The sequence below is a fragment of the Lissotriton vulgaris genome, chromosome 9, assembly GCF_964263255.1.
Source record: "Lissotriton vulgaris chromosome 9, aLisVul1.2, whole genome shotgun sequence".
NCBI classification, from domain to species: Eukaryota; Metazoa; Chordata; class Amphibia; order Caudata; family Salamandridae; genus Lissotriton; species Lissotriton vulgaris.
In genome coordinates, this window is record NC_141697.1 from 426700784 (window position 1) to 426713851 (window position 13068).

The following is a 13068-nucleotide window of genomic DNA, read 5'->3' on the forward strand; positions in this document are numbered from 1 at the left end:
AGGACTGCTCTTACAATAAGGTTTGCAGTGTGTAGCATGTGGAGTGCAGTGATACTCAGGCCTGCTGTTTTTTAATGTAGAAGTATGGTGGACAAATTTACTCAGTTCTTTTTTATTTTTATTTTCAACCATTTTGTTCATGGATACAATTCTGACTTCCAAAAGACCATATTGTGCAGAGGCTGGCTTCATTCTACACTTGTTGGTAGTCATAATATTAACAAAGCAAAATCTTCAAGTTGTACCACCGTTTAGCGAGAGCATTTAACGGCCTGTGACTCCAAAGCATTAGGCTAAGAGCTATCTTCCCAGGGCCAGCTTTCTGGCGGGGCGACCGGTTCAGCTGCACCTGGCGCTGACTTTGGTGGGGGGCACTGTGTTTGAAAATAACATGGGTTTAAAAGCCCAGTGAACTTCCCTGTGTGTGCAGGAATTTTCAGGCAACTATGACAATGTCAAGATAACTGGTGATTATTCATTAATGTTCCAGCAGGTCAGAGATCAGAATTTTGTCTAGTGGCAGTTTTGACTCGTCATAAAGTATCGCACAGGGTTAATGTGCCTGTTGCAAAGAACGTGTACCACTCAGTTTACACAACTCGGTGTGAGTGAACTACAAGTAGCACTATAAAAATTGAAATGTATGTCAGAGAGGGACGATTTATGGAGAAAGGAGGGGGTGTCAAAAAGAACTGTTTCACCCGGCCACCAGCGCTAAAGCCAGCCACTGTTTATCCACCTTTAGCAAGCACAGAAAACTGCCAGCTGATCTTACTGATTAGTTATTTTATTAACTTTGTCGACTTATTCATGTGGGTTCAATCAGCGACATTTTTTACCGGGCTGTGTACAGCGATTACCGCTGTGGTTTCATGTTACCGCCCTTTGTCCTATGCCGTCGCCAAGCAGGTGTGAAGGTAGCACGAAAGTGAAAGAGAAAGACAATCTCACCTTCAATCGACCGTAAATCACAAGTGCGAGCAGCTCTGCGCAGGAGAAATCATTTTATCAGAGAGGACCCTGGCTTCCTTACGCCCCTTCTGGGTTGCTACCATCGAACCCTCACTTGTCTGCGACATTTAGAGGTCGCTGACGTAGGGAGTTGCTAAAGCGGCCACCTAGCTCTGAAAGTGGGACTTTCCACGCCCCTCCCGGATGTGTACAGCCCCACGGACAACTACAGACAGGTATTCTTTCATGCGTTCATGTCCAGTGGGAATGGGGGCCTGTGAGAGCTGTCCATCAGGGCATTTGTATTTATTGTTACGTTTGCAGCCGTTTCATCAGTGTTGGAATTTGAAACATATTACTCCAGGAATCGATAAATTGGGTGTCAATGTGTGCTGGGGAGTCACGAGGGGCGGAGTCTGACATTCATGTATTTAACATTATTTTTTTAATTAAAAACAAGTCTGCCACAATGACATTGGCAACAGAGACAAAGGTGACAGCTCATCTGTTGCTGGCTTAACGAATTGATTACAAAGAGGCTTCATTTCAAAATATCTTATGAGGTAAAGACACCTGCTTCAGAGATCTTTCTGCACCTAACAGATTTTGGGGAATTATAATGGGGATATAATTCTGTTTGTTAATATACTTGTTGGAGAGAGCTATGTTTTGTCTAATCACAGTTTTATCTCATAAATAGAATAGAGGATTCTTCAAAGAACACTGTAACATGCAGATCACAGATTTGTATTTTATGTAGATAGATATAAGTTGGTTGCTGTTTTTGTAAGAGATATTATTTAGTTACTTGTAATTCATAATTTGAAGTCCTAATATAGCTCACTGAACTATGAACATGAACTGCATGCAAACTGCAGGGTATGGGTTTAGAACTTAGGGGCCAGATGTACGACCCTTACATTTTGTGACTTGCAAATTGCATCGCTTTGGGACTCACAAAAGGCAAATAACAACAGTGTCTCAGAGACTGTTAGCGATTCCTCATGGGGTCGCAAATTGCCTGCCTCATTAAGTAGAGCAGGGTGTATTTAAAAAAGAAAAATGAATTGTTTCAGTTTCTTTGTTTAAGAGCAGGCAGTGGTCCTGGGACCACTGCCCTTCCCATTTGCAAGTGGCTTATCATCTACTTGAAGTAGGTGGTTAACTGCAAGTGTTTTGCGACTGTGAATGCAGTCACAAAACAATGGTACATTCCATTGTGACTCGCTATTAGGAAGGGAAGGAGGTTGAAGCTTAGCAAAAGGTTTATTTTGCAAAGTCGAAATGGGAGTTTAAAACTGCACACACATGATGCAAGCTGAAATGGCAGATCTAAGACATGTTTTCAAAAGGCTATTTAAGTGTGTGGCTGTAGGAAATTGGGTAAATGTTTGAGGGGGGCCTGCAGAACAAAGTACCCTAATTTCTGTCTGCAGAGCGTTGCGATATTCTGCATCGAAGACGCCTTGCACTGTGGTGGCTCAGACGGAGCTACGGGGCTGCAATGCATGATTCTGCACCTTTATTGAGGATGCCGTTAATGGGGGGACTTGCGATGCAAAGTCCTGCATTGAGGTTGCGTCGTGCAGCAGCAGTTCTGAGGAGTTCGGACTGCAAGGCTATATCCTGCGTTGTCATTGAGGGGCTTGTGATGCAAAGTCCGGTGTTGAAGATGTGATGTGATTTCCTGCATCGGGGATGCGACAGCCAGCGGCAGTTCTGAAGTGGGGCTGCGAGGAGATGCATCGTGCTGTGTCGGTTCTGTCCACAGCTGGGCTGGCAGAGCACCTTCAGGCCCCATTCAGGCCCCATTCAGGCCCCATTCTAAAGGTTGAGGACTGGGGTGGCACCACTTGGGGGGTAGGGCTTATGGCAAGCAGAGTCCAAGTGCTGGGTTCAAGGTGGTCGGAGCCCTTCCTGTCCTTGAAGCCCTGATCAGTATGCCAGTCAACTAGCACTTGGAGGCATTCTTGTGGTCCTGGGTTCAAAATGCAGGTCAAGTCCAACTTGCCTAGTCAGCCGGGAAGCAGGCTGCAGAGCATAAGAGTAGCAGGGCAGCAGATTAGCAGTCCTTGCAACAGAACATCACAACAGTACTTATGAGTCTTCCACAGGCCCAGAGGTTTACTGGAGAGTTGGGTCTTACCCAGTGCCAGCTTTAAAGTAGTGGAAGGTCCTGGAGGTTTTCACTCCCAGAGGTGCTTGGAATTTCCTGCCTCCCTGCCCTGGCCCTAGCTTGTCTGAGGACACAAAAGACTAGTGTAAAACCCCTTGTTAGTGTGCTCAGGCAGAGGCTTTGCTATGCGCATGTGTGCTAGGTGACAGCTCTGCCCCTCATCAAGTTAAGATGGCCCATCCTGTTAACACCTATTCCCACTTTGTCACACTGTCTGAGGGTAATACACAAAGGCCAACTGCCAGCTGCACCCAGACGTGTGTCTCAGGATAAAGGCTGCAGCAGCAAACGGTTGGTATGACTATAACTTTTAAAGTGGCATTTTCAAAATTGTGACTTAAAATCCGATGTTACTTTTAAATAGGTTTTTAAATTACAATTATTTAGACACCAAACTCAATATCCTTACCTGCTTTCAATTGAAAGTTATCACGTATTAAACGTATTAAGGTAACCCAATGTTATTCTATGGGAGAGCAACCCTTGCTGTAGTGAAAAATTAATGTAACTGTTTTACTACCAGGACATGTAAAACTTAAAAGTACATGTCCAACCTTTTAATTCCACTGCGCCCTGCCTTATGGGCTATTTAGGGACTACCCTTGGGGTGAGTTATATGTATTAAAACATACAGGGTGCTATGGCGGGCCTGAGGCATGTTTGAAAGCCTACTTATGTGGGTGGCACAATAAATGCTGCAGGCCCACTAGTATCATTTAATTTACAGGCCCTGGTACATGTAGTACCACTTTACTAGGAACTTACGAGTACATTAAATGTGCCAATTGGGTATATGCTAATTTCACCATGTTTCAAGGGGAGAGCACAAGCACTTTAGCACTAGTTAGCAGTGGAAAACTGAACGGAGTCCTAAAGGCCAACAAAGATTGATTCAGAAAATAGGATGGTTAAGGCACAATGTTTGGGGTGGTGACCCTGCGGACAGGGAAAATCCAACAGTGGCACAATAAGGGCTGCATTCCTACTAGTAGCATTTAATTTACCATCCGATGGTATATTGTATACCAATTTACTAGGGCAGCGTTTCCCAAACTGTGGTCCACGGAGCCCCAGGGATCCGTGAGACATTCCCTGGGGGTCCGCAGGACTCAAGTGCCTGTTGTCATAGTGAAAAATGCAACGCCCATGCGTCCTCACAGCACACAAGAGCTGTGAATGTTGGCGCAGGGGCGGCGAAACCACAACAATACAATCGGGAGGCGGGGGCAGCGAATGTGCAGTCAGGGGGGCACAGCCGCAGGGGGCACAGCCGCTAGGGAAACGAGTGGAAAAGAAGGCAAAAGGGTCACAAAAACAAGGAAAAAACAAGTGGCACAGAAGGCAGAAGGGCACAAAAAAACGAGTGGAACAGAGGACAGAAGGGCACCCAAAAGAGTGGAACAAAGGGCAGAAGGGCACAAAAAATGAGGGAAAAATGAGTGGAACAGAGGGCAGAAAGGCACCAAAAACTAGTAGAATAGAGGGCAGAAAGGCACAAAAACTAGTCAAACAGAGGGCAGAAGGGCACAAAAAATGAGGGGAAAACGAGTGGAACAGAGGGCAGAAAGGCACAAAAAACGAGTGGAACAGAGGGCAGAAGGGCACAAAAAATGAAGGAAAAGCAGGGGAACAGAGGGCAGAAAGGCACAAACAACGAGTGGAACAGAGGGCAGAAAGGCACAAAAAACTAGGGAAAAATGAGTGGCACAGAGGGAAGAAAGGCACAAAAACGAGTGGAACAGAGAGCAGAAGAGCACAAAAAATGAGGGAAAAGCAGGGGAACAGAGGGCAGAAAGGCACAAAAAACGAGTGGAACAGAGGGCAGAAAGGCAAAAAAATGAGGGAAAAATGAGTGGCACAGAGGGCAGAAAGGCACAAAAAACGAGGGAAAAATGAGTGGAACAGAGGGTAGAAAGGCACAAAAAACAAGGGAAAAACGAGTGGAACAGAGGGCAGAAAGGCACAAAAAACAAGGGAAAAACGAGTGGAACAGAAGGGAAAAGGGGCACAAAAACTTGGGAAAAACGAGTGGCACAGAGGGCAGATGGGCACAAAAAATGAGTGGCACAGTGGCAAAATACAGAATGCAGAAATATAGGGGCACCTAAGAACAGAAGGCAGAATGGGCAGAGAGGCACGGGGGCAGCGAGGGGAACAGAAGGGAAAACAGGGCAGAGACACGGGGCATCGAGGGGTACAGAAGGAAAGACCGGGCAGAGAGAGCAAGGGGCAGCGAGGGGAATAGAGGGAAGAAAAAAAGGGGCACGGACCACGTACAGGCAGCGGGGGAAAACAGAAAACAGCAGTCACAGACACAACAATGAAAATACAGGCAATACAATAAAAGCAATAAAGCGTCGAAAGGCACATGTGTATAGGTTGGCATTACTTGGCAGGCAGGTAAAAATAGATGCAGCCAGGATCAGCAGTAGGATGTTCGTGCTGCTGTCTGATTGCTCACTTTCTACAAGCCCTTGGGTGAATTATGTGTGCTGTCAAGCTTTCATATTCAGACATATCAAGCTCTTAGTCTGTGTAGCCTTTGCAATTTGTTGTTGGCAAGGGACAGGGCAATGGGCATCCTAACAGGAGAGGGTCATGTCAGGTGCCACTCGAGGCCTCTCTGAAATATGCCTTAACTGCACTGCTCACCCCTTGGTGGTAAAATGTTGTTCTGCTGTCTGTGACTAAAGATTATTTCTAACAGGGGTTTATGGAAATTGGCATAGCATTGTTTCATGATCTCGCTGAACCAATATGCCTCCTGTGCAGATACCTTTCTGCCATCTCTCGCACTTGCATGATGAACTCCTAATGTAGACCTTGAATTTGCTCTGTACACTGGACTCATCACTTTGTGCCCTATCTTGTTAGAATTTTCACAATATTCGTTGCTCCTTGGGGCATGTCTTTATTATAAAATGCTTCATAATTGTATAATATTTTAGACCTTCTTAAACTGTGAATAGGTAAACATGCGAATAATTCACATTCATTCAACCTGTTGCTGTAAGGAAGGGTCACCACTCCAAGGCTCTGGAATGAGAATGTAGAGTTGCTGCTATGGCTGAGAGCAGCAGAATTGTACCACTAAATAATACACTGCTGTATGTCCATGCCAATAGACCCAATTCAGGCTGTCTCCCTCTTGAAATTGCCTCTGCTTCAAATGGTATTTTTAAATAGAAATTTAAATTGTACAAATTGCTATGGGGTCCCTGGCTTCCAGTAGTGATTCAGTGGGGGTCCTCAGGAGTCAAAAGTTGGGAACCACTGTACTATGGACTTAACAAGTAAATTAAATATGCCTATGGAGTGTAAGCCATTTTTACCATGTTTATATGAGAGAGCACAAGCACTTTAGCACTGGTCAGCAGTGGTAAAGGGCACAGAGTCCTAAAATATATCAAAAATGGGTTCAGCAAACAGGAGGGGTGAAGGCAACTGGTTTGGGGTGACCCTGCAGAGAGGGGCAATTACAACACGAGTGAACTCGATGGTTGATGTAGCAAAACATTCTGACGATCTGACAGAGTACACCTGGAAGTGTAGAGTTTTATCTAGAGTTTGTCTGATTGCAGTGATTTTTGGAGCCAAGTAGTGGAAAAAGTCCACTTGTAGTAAATTCAGTGTTTCTGCTTGGTAACCTCAGCTTTTTCACAACCCTATTTTTGCTGGCTTTAGGACTTTGTGCATTGCTGATCAGTAGGAAAAGCCTATGCTTCCCATCTAAAACATGTAGTTTACATTGAAACTTACTATTTGGCTTAGTTAACTTCCTGTTCATCCAATGTAAATGGATCCTTCTGCGAATCAATATCATGGAAAGTTGAGTGTCATATGTAGGCAACAGTACGTATTTACAGTACCTAACTGAATAATAATAAGAATATATTTTCTACGTTGGCAATATCAGCTCTTCAGAGAAAAGACTGTCTTCCTTCGACTCCTTCTGTATTGTTGCCATCAAACCATGCCGCTGTAACATGTCAAGGAAAAACACTTGCTGCACTGTGGAACAGTGGGAACTGGTTGTATTATCACAGTGTCTGCAACGTTATGAGCTGTTGATGAGGAGAGCTGTTAAAACTACCACCTGGCTCCGAAACTGGGGCTTTCCAAAGTGCTGCTGCCTGTGTACAATGCCACAGACAATTACAGACAGGTATTCTTTCATGTGTACATGTCCCATCAGTGAGAGTCATCTGGGAGAGGTGTCACTGTATAGTAATCAGGGCGTGCAGCAGCATTATAAAAATTGTGATCGGAGTTAGTGCTGGCACTGGAAAATTTGCTCTGGGATCCATAAATTGGGGGACAAGGCCTGGCAGCAAAAATGGGGTGGAGTCACGAAAGGCAGAATTTGACAGTCAATGTATCCATTTTATTTAAAGCCAGTCCAAAGAAATTGGCAACAAGGACAAATGTAACAGTAAATCTGTTCTGGCTTTCTTAATTGATCACATGGAGATTGCATTTAAAAAATATTCTATGAGGTTAAGGCCCCCAATGCACAGATCTTTGTGTGCACAGCAACATTTCGTGGAGTAATCATGATGTGAGCAAGATAACTCTGGCTTTAGTAGTGAATTGTGAAGATTTAGCCGAGTGCACCTGAGAGTCTAGAGTTTTATCTACAGCTGGTCTGACTGCAGTGGTTTGGGGAGAGAAGTATTGGACAAAGTGCACTTGTATCAAATCTGCCTTTTCTTCATGGTCACCTGAGCTTTTTTGGCTTTTTCTCCACCCTATTTTTGCTGACTTTAGTACTCAGTGCATTTTTACTCAATAAAAAATGCTTATGCTTGCCTTCTAAAACAAGTGCTGTACAATTGAACTCACTATCTGGCATGTTTAACTTCCCTGTACTTCCAATATAAATGGTGCATTACGTGCACCTGTGTCATTGAAAGTTATGTTTCATATGTGGGCTGACAGATGTATTTACACTAACCACATAGATGACAAACATGTATGTCCACCAGGGACACTAATGTGCTCTCTCTGGACTGCAGTTTAAATGCGCAAGAAAAATGCCTTTGCTACGTAGGAGTCACCCATAAAGTGTACCTGGTAAGCCCAAGGCTACTCTGGTAATATATATAAATAGGCCACACTACATATTGGGGTTAATGGGCCCTCACAGTGAAATACAACCCAAAAGAAATTTTTTTCTGTAGACCTGGCTAGAACTTTCCCTAATAGATCTAGGTAGAATTAACATCTTTATTTTTCACTTCCACTTACAAAAGGGCTAGATAAATGCTTCAAAGTTTTTTCCTGCTTAGTTATTAGACAATGACTTGATGTCAAAATCAGATTTGTGAAAACATAAGCAGAAAAGCAACTTAGCAAATATTTACCATAGGTTGTCAGAGCCAGAACAGGCTTAAATACAGTTTACCACTCATCGGACCTCTAGAGAAAGAATACACATCCTTGGCTTGCAGCGTTATTGGTCTGGGATTAGAGAGCAATGGGTTACCTGTGATCCCAAGAATGGCCAACGATTGCTAACAGCTGACCACTTAGCAGGGAATCACTATGTAGGATTTGACATGCGGTGCCTGTCACTTGGTACAGGGATATGTTAGGGGGCTCTTAGGTTCCCCAACACTCACAATAATGGGACGGGGAAAGGCAGGTGAGGATGGATATCATAATCTGTCTGGCGGTGTTCACCAGGCTCCGCCACCATTCTGGGTATTGCGGGTTGTCCGTTTGGCAGTCAAACTCTATCCCACTGTCGGAACTGTATCGGTCGGATTTTCCGGCATTGTAATAAGCCCCTAAGGGCCTGATGTGGAGGTTGGTGAATGGATTACCTAGTCACAAACTAGACAGATATCTCATCCACCTAATTACGAGTGCATTCTATCCTATCACACTTGTAATAAGGTGGACAGGATATCCATCATGTTTGTTTTAGATTACCCATCTGCCAAACTCTAAATCTCTAAAGCTCTAAGTCTGCATTAGTAATTTAATGTTAATGTACTTTATGTAGTTTAATTTTACTTTGCATATATTGAATACAATTAAAGTTATTGTACTGAAGATTAAATTCGAAAAAATCACACCTAAAGTAAAAAAATTATGTTTTACCTATTAAAAGTTATTAAAAGTGATGTATAAAGTTAATAAAAAGTAATGTATTATGTTTTAATAAACATGGGTGTAACATACATTTTTGTGAATTACATTTGTTATTAAAATACTTTAATAACATTAAATTACATTTATATGTGTAACGAGTTTACATAATTTAATTTAATATACCATTGATTCTTATGAGGTTTTATTTTAAGTACCTACCTCCATTATTTTCTATTGTAGTTTTTTTAGTACCAATAGTTCACCATAGATCTGGAGTACATTTTCTACGTTTTGGGTTCATTTCAGCTGTAGTAACTTTAGGAGTGCAGTTTGAGAATAGCAATGGGTTTACTCTTTTGTGGGTTTGTGCATGTCTTTACTAGTGTTAGGTGGAACTTGCAGAGTTTCACTCTAGAGAATTACATAAAAAATCTGTGTGATTCCGAAGAGTTCCATGAGCTGGCGAAATGGGTACTTTTCACTGCTCTTGCTGATTTTTAGTGCCGGGAGCTTGTTCAACGCCGCAAAATCAGTCTAAACGGCACCAGGTGGCGCGCCAGAGAGCGCTGCATCTTTGCTGATGCTCAAGTTGTTTGTCTACTCGAGCAGCAGCTGTATCACCTCTGATGGTGACGACTGCCTGTGTTGAGAAAATCACACCGGATGCTGTCCTAGTGCCCGAACATCATGCCAGCGGATGCCAATTCTTGCTCACACTCGTCAAATTACTATTGGCAAACCGCGCACAATAAAATTCTCTGCCATGCAGCAGTTGGCAGAGTTTTGCCAGAACTCCGCGGAGTGGGCAAAGCTCTTCAAACTCCACCAGTGGAGCAGAATTTATCACCCACCTCTAGTCTATACATAAACCCCTCCCTAACCCACACAAATTCCCACCAAGTCCTTACTCCTCAGTGTTTAAGCATGCCTCGTTTTACAGCCATTCCCCATGCCCCTCCCACATTTACTACTAAGTAGTTAACTTATATGTGTGAGGCTCTCCCATGAAAAAGACAGGAGACAGGGTATAGGTGAAGATTTACACTCATAGGTTTGTGAATTGTATTTTGTAGTCCCCTAGTAGTATAACTGTAGTTCTAACATAAATCCAACAAACATGTTGATTGTGAATCAGGCCCAAAGGCTTGAAAAATCCAACTATAGACACAGAGAGCCCAATTCACTAAATTAAATTTGGATGTGTAGATTTACTCGGGTGTAAATTTACTCTTGAAATTTGTAGTATCTTCAATATTTTTGGCTATTCACCCTTTCCGCATGCAAAGTTTCTACAAAGTGTAGACTTACATTTCAGTGAGATAAAGGGAAACTATCTCATTTGCACATAAAAAGGTAGTTCTATCTTTAGACTCCCTCCTTTCTTTCAATTTTATATATTGATTTCTATTCAAACGGTTTGTTGTTTATCTTACATATTTAACAATGACTTAATACATACACTACTGAAATAAATAGATTGTAAAAGGTTACATCTGATTTAAACTTGATTAAGTACCTATTGTGACTAGCTAGACACGTTCTAGTGTTCTGCCCGCAAATGTAACACACTTTAAACCCACCAACCACCGGTGTCACCAGTCAGGTGACCCTGTCAATAAAAGGGGCCGGGCGCATGTGCTCAGGGCCAGTTCACACACCAGATACTGCGTCTGTGTCAGTACTATATGTGCATGAGGGCCTATGCCCCTGCAACATTACAATTGCAACGAGGGTGGGCTGTGCGTGCAGCAGCCCGGAAAATTGGTGAAATGGGGAGAGTGCTGCACTCCGCAGAGTGAGAAGGAACAGTGGCACAGCGCCACAGGGCAAAAGACCACCACAGGCATGCAGGAGGAAAGGGGCAGAGCGACAGGGCAGAAGACTCATACCACAACCGGAGGAGCACACCCAGAACCAACTGACAGCCACCAGCCAGACGACATCCCTGGAGACAGCCCAACGAGGAGAAGCAAACGTAAGCCTCCAGCGTGAAGCGAGTATCTCTCCAACGTTTCTTTGAGCAACCATTCAGTCCCAAACACAAACGGGATGGGTCAGACGACATCCCTGTGTCCCACCGCAGATGACACGGGCAAAAGACAAACTCAGCAAGATAAAGGCAAGCTGCAAAGCCCCTCCAGTCCTTCTCGTCCCACAAACTCACCCAAGACAACAGACCACCGCCTGCTGCCTAATTGAGAAACAACCATTGTTCATCAACACCGCCAAGGAGCATTGCACCACCAACGTGAATCTACACACTCCAGATAACTAGAGTTCCATGAGCGAGCTACTCAGGAACTGTATGTGTGTGCCCCCGTCAACCTGCAGCATACCGAAGAAAGCGCACCTGGCCATTGGAAGATCCACCCCTGGAATTACGCAAGACTAGTCCGTGGCCCTGAGGGGAGTTCTGCAGTGACCCCTAATTGGGGCCTACGCAAAGGACCACACAGCCCACATGGTTACGTGGAAACCGATGGGCAAGGGACCTCGGTGGAGTCCCCGTGAAAAGGGAGTATGAACGGGAGAAATGCGTCAGCAGCCGCGGCCACAGTCGAAGACTGGTCACCCAAATACCAGGAGAGGAATGCCTCACACAGATCATCCAGAGTGGACCTCACTACAGCTCCCAATGCACTGATGCTGGACTCTGTCCATAGATTTTGACACTGCGAGACCAGGCCAGTCTAAAACACTTCGCCAAGACCAACTAAAACACCATGACCATGCGGTCCAAAGCTACAGTGAAGCCTGGCTGACGGCCTGAAGAAACTCAATTAGTGCTATTTGTTGTTTGTTTATTTTCTTCCAGGTTGGACTTTTGTTCCTTTTCTTTTTCATTAAGGTGGGGGGGATGTTGTGTCTAGCTAGACACGTTCTAGTGTTCTGCCCGCAAATGTAACACACTTTACACCCACCCACCACAGGCGTCACCAGTCAGGTGACCCTGTCAATAAAAGGGTCCGGGCGCACATGCCCTGGGCCAGTTCACACACCAGATATTGCGTCTGTGTCAGTTCTATATGTGCATGAGGGCCTATGGCCCTGCAACATTACAGTACCTTACAGTGAGGTATATATATGGACACCCCTCTTTTTTTCTCATCTAGCGGAAGTGCCCCTCACCTGTCGAGAGTGCTGGGATTTCTTGCTTCCCTTTAGCACCAGGCACACTCACCTATGAGATTGTCTTTAGATTAAGCATGAGCGGATTTTGCGGATTGGCAATCCGCGAATTTGCGGATTTGCAAACTCGCAATCCGCAAAATCCGCGAATTCCCGCGAATTTGCGGATTTTTTTTTTTTTTTGTGTTCGCCCGTGTTTCTGCCAGTTCGCGAGGGTTTTTACAATTTCGCAATTTGCGAACTTACCTGTCGGGTCGCAAGTTTTGCGAACTTGTTGTTTCTACGTGTCCAACCTGTTTGGGACACTCTTCTTCATCACTGCCACTCTCTGTCACCACTGCCACTCTCTGACTACTCATGCCACCCTCTGGCCCACCCATGCCACCCTCTGTTTCATCACCACACCCTCTGGTTGTCCAGTGTACATTATTTTTGGCAAAGCAAAGCACACCTTCCCTGCCTCAAGTGACCTGAATTAATTTGGGGCTGATTAATGTGTCACAGAATATTTTTTTAGCTGGCACCTGCTTCCTTAGTGCGCCCTGATTAGTGATCTTTTGCACTTGCTAAGTGCTTTCATTGTTGCAAAATTAGTTACAACACCTGCCCTGCCCCAACTGACAATAATGAATTAGGGGCTGATTAATGGATTTTAACTTCCAGCCTGGCTCCTGCTTGTCTCCCTTAGCTGTAATTCAGGACCTTTGTGGCATATG

The 13068-nt window shown here is 44.4% G+C and overlaps 1 protein-coding gene across 2 annotated transcripts in view; it reads left to right on the forward strand.

The window, feature by feature from the left end:
• Positions 1-868: 868 nt before the first annotated feature.
• Positions 869-13068, forward strand: part of EXOC3L4 (exocyst complex component 3 like 4) — a 424048-nt gene continuing 411848 nt past the window's right edge. Inside the window, exon 1 of one of the 2 annotated variants that reach the window (XM_086937846.1) lies at positions 869-1068. The gene's annotated coding sequence lies outside the window, so the exon portion shown is untranslated. Of the gene's footprint in view, positions 1188-13068 lie in introns of both variants that reach the window. The other variant, XM_086937847.1, reaches the window with a different exon arrangement.